The sequence below is a fragment of the Humulus lupulus genome, chromosome 4 (genome assembly GCF_963169125.1).
Source record: "Humulus lupulus chromosome 4, drHumLupu1.1, whole genome shotgun sequence".
Taxonomy (NCBI): domain Eukaryota; kingdom Viridiplantae; phylum Streptophyta; class Magnoliopsida; order Rosales; family Cannabaceae; genus Humulus; species Humulus lupulus.
In genome coordinates this window covers 143,399,870-143,407,976 of record NC_084796.1, presented here as the reverse complement: position 1 = coordinate 143,407,976, position 8,107 = coordinate 143,399,870, and positions in this window count along the sequence as shown.

The following is an 8,107-nucleotide window of genomic DNA, read 5'->3' as shown; positions in this document are numbered from 1 at the left end:
TTTTAAAACAATGGGATCCCATACCGCTCATCTATGTATTTAAATACTCTTTTGGGTTTTCAATAAAGGTATGATTATTTTCTATGTATGTTTTATTTAAATTAGTAGCTATGTCTAGTAGTTTTAATGGTCCAAGGTCTTAGAAATAGTTGGGTCATTACAACTTCTTCACTTAGAAGTAGTGGAATGTGAGGCAGAGAAGATGGTTGGAAATGGTGAAAGACTACGACTGTGAGATTCTATATCACTTGAGAATAGCGAACATAGTGGCGAATGCTTTGAGTAGACAAAGTTATGGAATCGTTTCAATACTAAAGGCAATTCAAGGGCCACTCCAGCAAGAGATCGTAAGAGCTAGAATAGAGTTGGTGACCAAAAAATTAGCAAATCTCATGCTACAGTCAATGTTATTGGAGAAAATAAGTGAAAAACAAAGAGAAGATGATGCACCAGTCAAGCAAGAAGCTGTGATGCAAGATAAGGAGAATTGGTAGGTTACAATGTCTGAAGGAAGGTTGCTACGGTATAAAGCGCGAGTGTGTGTGCCTAGTGATTAGGAGTTAAAGTCGAGTGCAATGCAGGAAGCACACTAAGCAATATTATTTTCATCCAAGGTTCACCAAGATGTACAATGACTTGAAAACTTTGTACTGGTGGCCAGGAATGAAGAAAGATATAGCGGAGTATGTTGCAAAGTGTTTTAGTTGTCAGCAAGTAAAGGCTGAATATCAAAGACTCGCTAGGCTGCTGCAACCTTTGGAGATTTCTAAGTGGAATTGAATGGACATAGCTATGGATTTTGTGGTGGGGCTACAGAGAAAAACAAAGCAGCACGATGTTATTTGGGTGGTAGTTGACAGGCTCACAAAGAAAACCCATTTTCTACTTGTACGAACCACTTACACTACAGATCGTATCAGATAGATGTTCTATTTTCACTTATAAATTTTGGGAATGTTTACAATGAGAAATGGGTACAAATTTGAAGTTTAGTACGACATTTCATCCCCAAACAGACCGTCCATCAGAACGAACAATGAATATTTTAGAAGATATGTTAAGAGCTTGTGTTTTGGACTTTTCAGGATCCTAGAGTCATTATCTACTGCTCTTAGAACTCTCTTACAATAACAATTATTATTCAATTATAGGAATGAGTCCATATGAGATGCTTTATATACGGAAATGTAGATCACCCTTACATTGAGATGAGGTAAGGGAAACGAAGATATTGGGTTCGTAAGCAATAAGACAGGCTAGTGATGCTGTAGAAAAGAACAGGAAGAGAATGTTAACTGCTCAAAGTGGACAAATAAGTTATGCGGACCCTAAGCGTCGAGACATTGAGTTTGTAGTAAGAGATCAAGTGTTCCTAAGGGTTTTGCCTATGAATTGGTTATTTGTTTTGGGAAAAGGGGTATGCTAAGTCCACGATACATAGATCTATTTGAGATTTTGGACAGGGTTGGGCAAGTAGCCTATCGCTTAGTATTACCACGAGCATTAGTCCAAATGCATAATGTGTTCCATACTCCTATGTTAAGCAAATATATGTGAGATCATTCTCGCTTGCTAAACTATGATTTGTTGGAATTGCAGCAGGGCCTAAGTTATAAGAAACAACCAGTGCGAATCTTAAAAAAAAATTAAAGAGTTGAGATCCAAAAGTATTATTTTAGTTAAGGTCATCTGGAATAATTGTTCAAATAGAGAAGCTACGATTGAATTAGAGGAGGACATCACAGAACGATGCCCAAAGTAGTTTGGTAAATAAAATTTTGAAGGAGGAAGATTGTAATATCCAGAAAGTGCTAGTTTTTTTTTTTTTTTTTATGTATATATTTTTGCTAGATTTAAAAAAAAAGTAGTTGTTGTATCATTTTAGCTAGCATAGAAAAGTGAGATGAATGCATGGCAAGAATATATTGTACTTTTCTACGTATAGAAAATACTATAGTTATTAAAATAAGTTTCTTCAAAATGGGATGATAAGATAAATGACCCATTATTTTAATAATGAAAATTTCAAATTATTAAGGATATTAAGCCTAATTTTCGAAAATTACTAAGGTTTTGAAATAGATAGAAATTTTGATTGGTTTAGTTTATTTAGTTTCTTTTATTTATTATTTAATTTGAGATATTTTCGAGATAATTTAGAAATATAGTTGTGGATAAGGGCTATGATTAGAGATAAAAATTATAAATAGTATTGTTTGAATTTTTGGTTATTAGTTAGTTTATCAGGATAAGTTTAATTAAATATTGAAGATATTTTAGTATACGTGTATTTAGAAATTTTAGAGTGGTTGTAGATAGTTATTTAATTTATTAAAAGATAATCATAAGAAATAGGTTAAAATAACTCTAAAATTCTTAAATCTATATTTCTAAATACAATTATGTATTTAGAAATATAGATGTAAGAATTTTAGAGTTATTTTTAAGGATTACATTATTATTTAATTATTATTTTGTCGACCATGATAGCGAGAGGGTTTCATAGAATAAGATAAATAACAAAATGTTTGCAAACTACAAAAGTCCATTTATGGACTTAAGCAAGCGTCTATATCATGGAACAAAAGATTTGACCAAGCAGTTAAATCTTATAGTTTTGATCAAAATGTCAATAAGTCTTGTGTATACAATAAAGTTGAAAATGACAAAGTGGTCTTTCTAGTATTATACACAGATGATATATTGTTTATTGGAAATGATGTGAATAAATTATCTGACATAAAAGTCTGGCTAGCCAACCAATTCCAAATGAAAAATTTGGGAGAGGCAAGCTACATTCTTGGGATATGATTAATTCTTGACCGCAAAAAGAAACAACTGGCACTATCTCAAGCATCTTATATAGATAAAATACTTGTGAAGTATGCAATGCAGAATTCAAAGAAGGGAAACCTCCCATCCTGTCATGGTGCTCACTTCTCCAAGAACCAATGTCCTAAAACAGCCCAAGAGGAATAGGATATGAGATGGATACCCTATGTGTAACGACTTGGATAGCCAAGACCATTACATGTGTACTTTAAATAGTCTTAGACTTGCTAATTAAGTCATTCCGATATAAACGTGTAACTAAGAGTAATTAACGGATTAGGGTTTAAAAGTTTGATCATAGGAACAATTATTTTCATTTAAAAGTTTGAGTGTGTACATGGGATCCCAAAATAAATATTTACAAGGCATTCACAACTTCAAAGGTAATTAAAACATAATCTGGCCTAAGCGGCAAAACTAGGATTTGACACTTGTCCCACTTGAATTCTCGGTCGTGGCGGTCGAGTAGCTGCAAATGTACACGCTATCCCTAAAGCTCTCCAACTCATGGTTGGTCCAGCTTCTCCTTTCCATTACCTGCACCACATAGCACTCGTGAGCCAACACTTAGCAAGAAAACTTAAATCAATGAATTCAAATAAGCAACATAATATAAATAACAAGCTTAGCACTAGTAACCCTACTCAATCAAACATATAGTCCAATTTAAACTGCCAATAAGTTAGATAAGTGAAGACCACACTTCTAATTATTTAGGCGGCGTTCGGGCAAGACAAGTGCATATTGCACTCCTAGGTTGCCCTAGCCAAAATGGCATGCATTCTGCATGCGTATTACAGACCCTGACTCTCTTAGGCCAATCTTTCAGACCAGGTATAATCAACATACAATTTCCCTAACACGCAATCAAATACAATGTACACAAGCATTCCTAATCAAGTAATCACATGCATACTAATAGTCTTATTCATTAAGAAGGGCCCGAGCCCTAGTTACAACTAGAGTGCAGTTTTCTTACCTCAAGTCCTGAGCAAATAGCGTATGGTGATCCCGAGTGCGATCCTTACTCCTGAGCCCTCACGGTATAACTTAGTCACAACACAATAATGGACAACCATCAAGCACTAGACTATTTAAAATCTTCAAGGTTAATTCCTAGCCTCCGAGATCTCAAATTCTACAAAACAGGGTAGTAGAACCCTTCCCCAGCCTTTAGGTTTGAGTTCCCGAGCTTAAAATCCCCATTTGGCCAAAATCCTCAATTTGAGCCGTAGCACCCCCACAAGCGTCGCGACCCTTTACAGGTCAAAGAGAAAATTCGCTTAATTTTGTAGACAAGTGTCGCGTCACAACCCACTTAGCGCCGCGTCGCTTAGGTAGTTCAAAGAACCACCCCTAGCCCTTGAGTCCATGCGGACCGCGATGCCCCAAGAACAGCGTCGAGGCGCGACCCCACAAACCCAGATTTTCCAACATTTTTCCCAAGCCCAATTCCTCAAAATTCATCCAAAATAACAACTTAACCCATAATTGAGTTATAAACTCAAAGCAATTCATCCAGAAACAACAATATAACACAAAAATATACCCAAAATGCCCATATAAACCCATAAATCCAACCTTGAGATTTGAAGCTCAAAAACACCAAAAATAGAAAATGAAAACTTAGAGTTTACAGGACAAAAAATGTTACCTAAATTGAGATTCATCCTCCTAGTTGCACCTTAAATCAATACCTAGCACCAAGCATTAACTCTCCAAGCCTTCCTCCTCAAAAATTATTAAATCCCCTAGTGCCCAAGAGAGAAAGAGATGAATGAGAGAGAGAGAGTGAGTGAGAGAACGGTAGCTTCTGTGTACTAAGGCTTCCTTTGGTCTTTATGAAAACTTCTGGTCCTAACTAAGTCCAACCAAGGCTAGAGAAAAGACCCTAATGCCCCTAACCTAAATCCTTGCTCCTTAATATTCCCAAGGACAATATTATCCCTTGCCACATTTCCCACTAATCCTCAAATTAAACTTATGATACCAAATTAATCACCAAATATCTACCCATCACCCGATAAATCCTGACTACGAACTAAATTACTAAAATACCCCTAGGCTCACTCCGACCCGGATATTTGATCCCATTGCAACTTTACCGCTAACTCGCTCACTAGGATCGCCTTGTGTTGAATATCATAAATATATCCACATAATAATGTTGTCCCAATCACATAACACATAAAATTACAATTATAGGCTCAATGAGTCAAAATTACAAAAATGCCCTTATTAACGAAAACGGGCCCACATACATATTTAATACACATAAGCATGCATAAGTATTCATATCACAATATAATTCATATATGCCACATAATCACAGATATATTAAGTTAATTTCACATAATTCGCATATAAATCCAATTATGCCGTCCTGACACACTAATCGAGGCACTAAGTCTTATTAGCAAATTTGAGACATTACAACTGTCCCCTCCTACTAAAAAATTTGTCCTCGAAATTCACCTAATCAATTTGGGATACTGATTTTGCATATCTGACTCTAGCTCCCAAGTCGCTTCTTCGACCCTGCTGTTCCTCCACAGAACATTAACTAGAGGAATCGTCTTATTCCTCACAACCTTGTCTTTTCTATCTAGGATCTGAACAGGTCGCTCCTCATAAGACAACTCTGTCTATATCACCAAATCCTCATAACCCAGCACATGGATCGTGTCTGACACATACTTCTGAAGCATAGAGACGTGAAACACATCATGGGCTCCTGATAATAACGGGGGCAAAGCCAATATATAGGCTACCTGCCTGATCCTTTCTAGGATCTCAAGAGTTCCTACAAACCTAGGGCTCAACTTGCCCTTCCTCCTAAACCTTTTTACTCCCCACAGTGGTGAAACTCGCAGAAATACGTGGTCCCCCACTTGGAACTCCATGTTCCTACGCTTAGGGTCAACGTAGCTTTTATGTCTACTCTACGAGGCGAGCATTCGAGCTCTGATATTCTCAATAGCCTCATTAGTCCTCAGAACCATCTCAAAACCCAAATACTTCCTCTCCCATTTCATTCCAATGAATGGATGACCTACACTTCCTGCCATACATCATCTCATATGGGGCTACCCCAATCGTTGATTGATAGCTGTTATTGTATGAAAAATCAATCTACAGAAGATACATACTCAAGGAACCCTTGAAATACATAACGCATGCTCTAAGCATGTCCTCCAATATCTGAATCATCCTCTTAGATTGCCCGTCTATCTGAGGATGATAAGTTGTACTAAATTTCAGCTGAGTCCCCATAGCATTCTACAGGATTCCCCAAAACTTAAAGGTAAAAATGAGATCCCGGTCTGACACTATAGATTTTGGAACCCCATGGAGATGTACAATCTCCCTCACGTACAGTTATGCATACTGGTCAATAGTAAATTTTGTTCTCACCGGCAGAAAAGGAGCTGACTTTGTATATCTGTCTACTATCACCCATACCGAGTCATGTTGCTCCATTGTCCTGGGCAAGCCTCCTACAAAATCCATAGTAATGTCTTCCCAGTTCCACTCGGGAATACCTAGAGGCTATAACAACCCCACTGGCCACTTGTGATCAGCATTCACCTACTGATAGATTAGACACTTCGCCACATAGTCAACCACATCTTTCTTAATCCTAGGCCACCTATATAATGACCTTAGATCTTGATACATCTTCGTGGTGTCTGGATGTAATGAATACAGTGTGGTATGAGATTCATCAAGGATCTCTAGTATGATACCCATGTCCATCGAAACACAAATTTGATCCATGTATTTCAGCAAACCCATCTCTGTAATGGAATAATCCTTAATACTCCAGCTAAGACATCCTCTCTATGTTTTATCAACTTGGAATCACTCATCTGGCCCTCCTCTATTCTCTCTGAAAGAGTGGATTGCAAGGTAATATTGGCCAACCAGCCCACCACAAACTCTACCATTGCTCTAGTCATGTCTTCTGCAAATTTCTTCGATATCTGCTTTGAACTAGACAACTATGCTAGACCTCAATGACTCAAAGCGTCTGCCACTACGTTGGCTTTCCTTGGATGATAAAGTATCTCACAATCATAATCCTTTACCAACTCTAGCCAACGTCTCTATTTAATGTTTAAGTCCTTCTGGTGAAGAAATACTTTAAACTTTTATGATCGGTGTATATCTCGTACTTTTCCCCATACAAATAGTGTCACCACACATTCACTATAAATACCACTCCTGCTAACTCCAAGTCGTGAGTAGGGTATCCCTATTCATATTCCTTCAGTTGTTGCGATACATAGGCAATCACCTTCCCAGTCTGCATCAGCACACATCCTAACCCCAATCTCGATGCATTGTAGTACACCACAAACCTACCCTCATCTGAAGGAAGGCTCAGCACCAGAGCAGTAATCAACAGTAACTTCAACTCCTGAATGCTATTCTCACATTTGTCTGACCACACAAACTTTAAGTTCTATGTCAATTCTGTCAATGGTGTAACAATCTTTGAGAATCCTTCCACAAAACACCGATAATACCCTGCCAACCCAAGGAAACTCCTGACCTCTGATGCATTCCTTGACCTCGGCCAATCCCTGACTGCTTCCACCTTGGCCAGATCCACCTTAATCCTATCTCCACATACAATGAGACCAAGGAATATCACCTGCAGTAACCAAAACATGCACTTCTAAAACTTGGCATACAACCAGTGCTCCCTCAATCTCTACAATAATAACTGTAGGTGATGCTCGTGTTCTACCTCTGAATGAGAGTAAACTAGGATATCGTCGATGAAGACAATCACGAACTGATCCAAACAATCCCCAAACCCCCTATTCATCAAATCCATAAACACCGCTCGGGGCATTAGTCAACCCAAATGACATGACTAGAAACTCGTAATACCCATACCTCATGCGAAAGGCCATCTTCGGAATATTCTCATCCTTGATCTTCACCTGGTGATAACCAGATTGAAGATCAATCTTTGAAAACACTATCTTACTATGCAACTGGTCAAATAGGTCGTCTATCCTCGATTGTGGGTACATGTTCTTGATAGTCAGATTGTTTAATTCCCTATAATCGAGGCACATGCTCAGGGGTTCATCCTTTTTCTTCACAAACAAAACTGGAGCACCCCAAGGTGAGAAGCTAGGTCTAATAAATCCCAGGTCCAGTAATTCTTGTAACTGTAGCTTCAACTCCTTCAGTTCTGCTGGAGCCATTTTGTATCGTGCCCTTGACACTGGTTTTGTACCTAGTGCCAACTCGATGATGA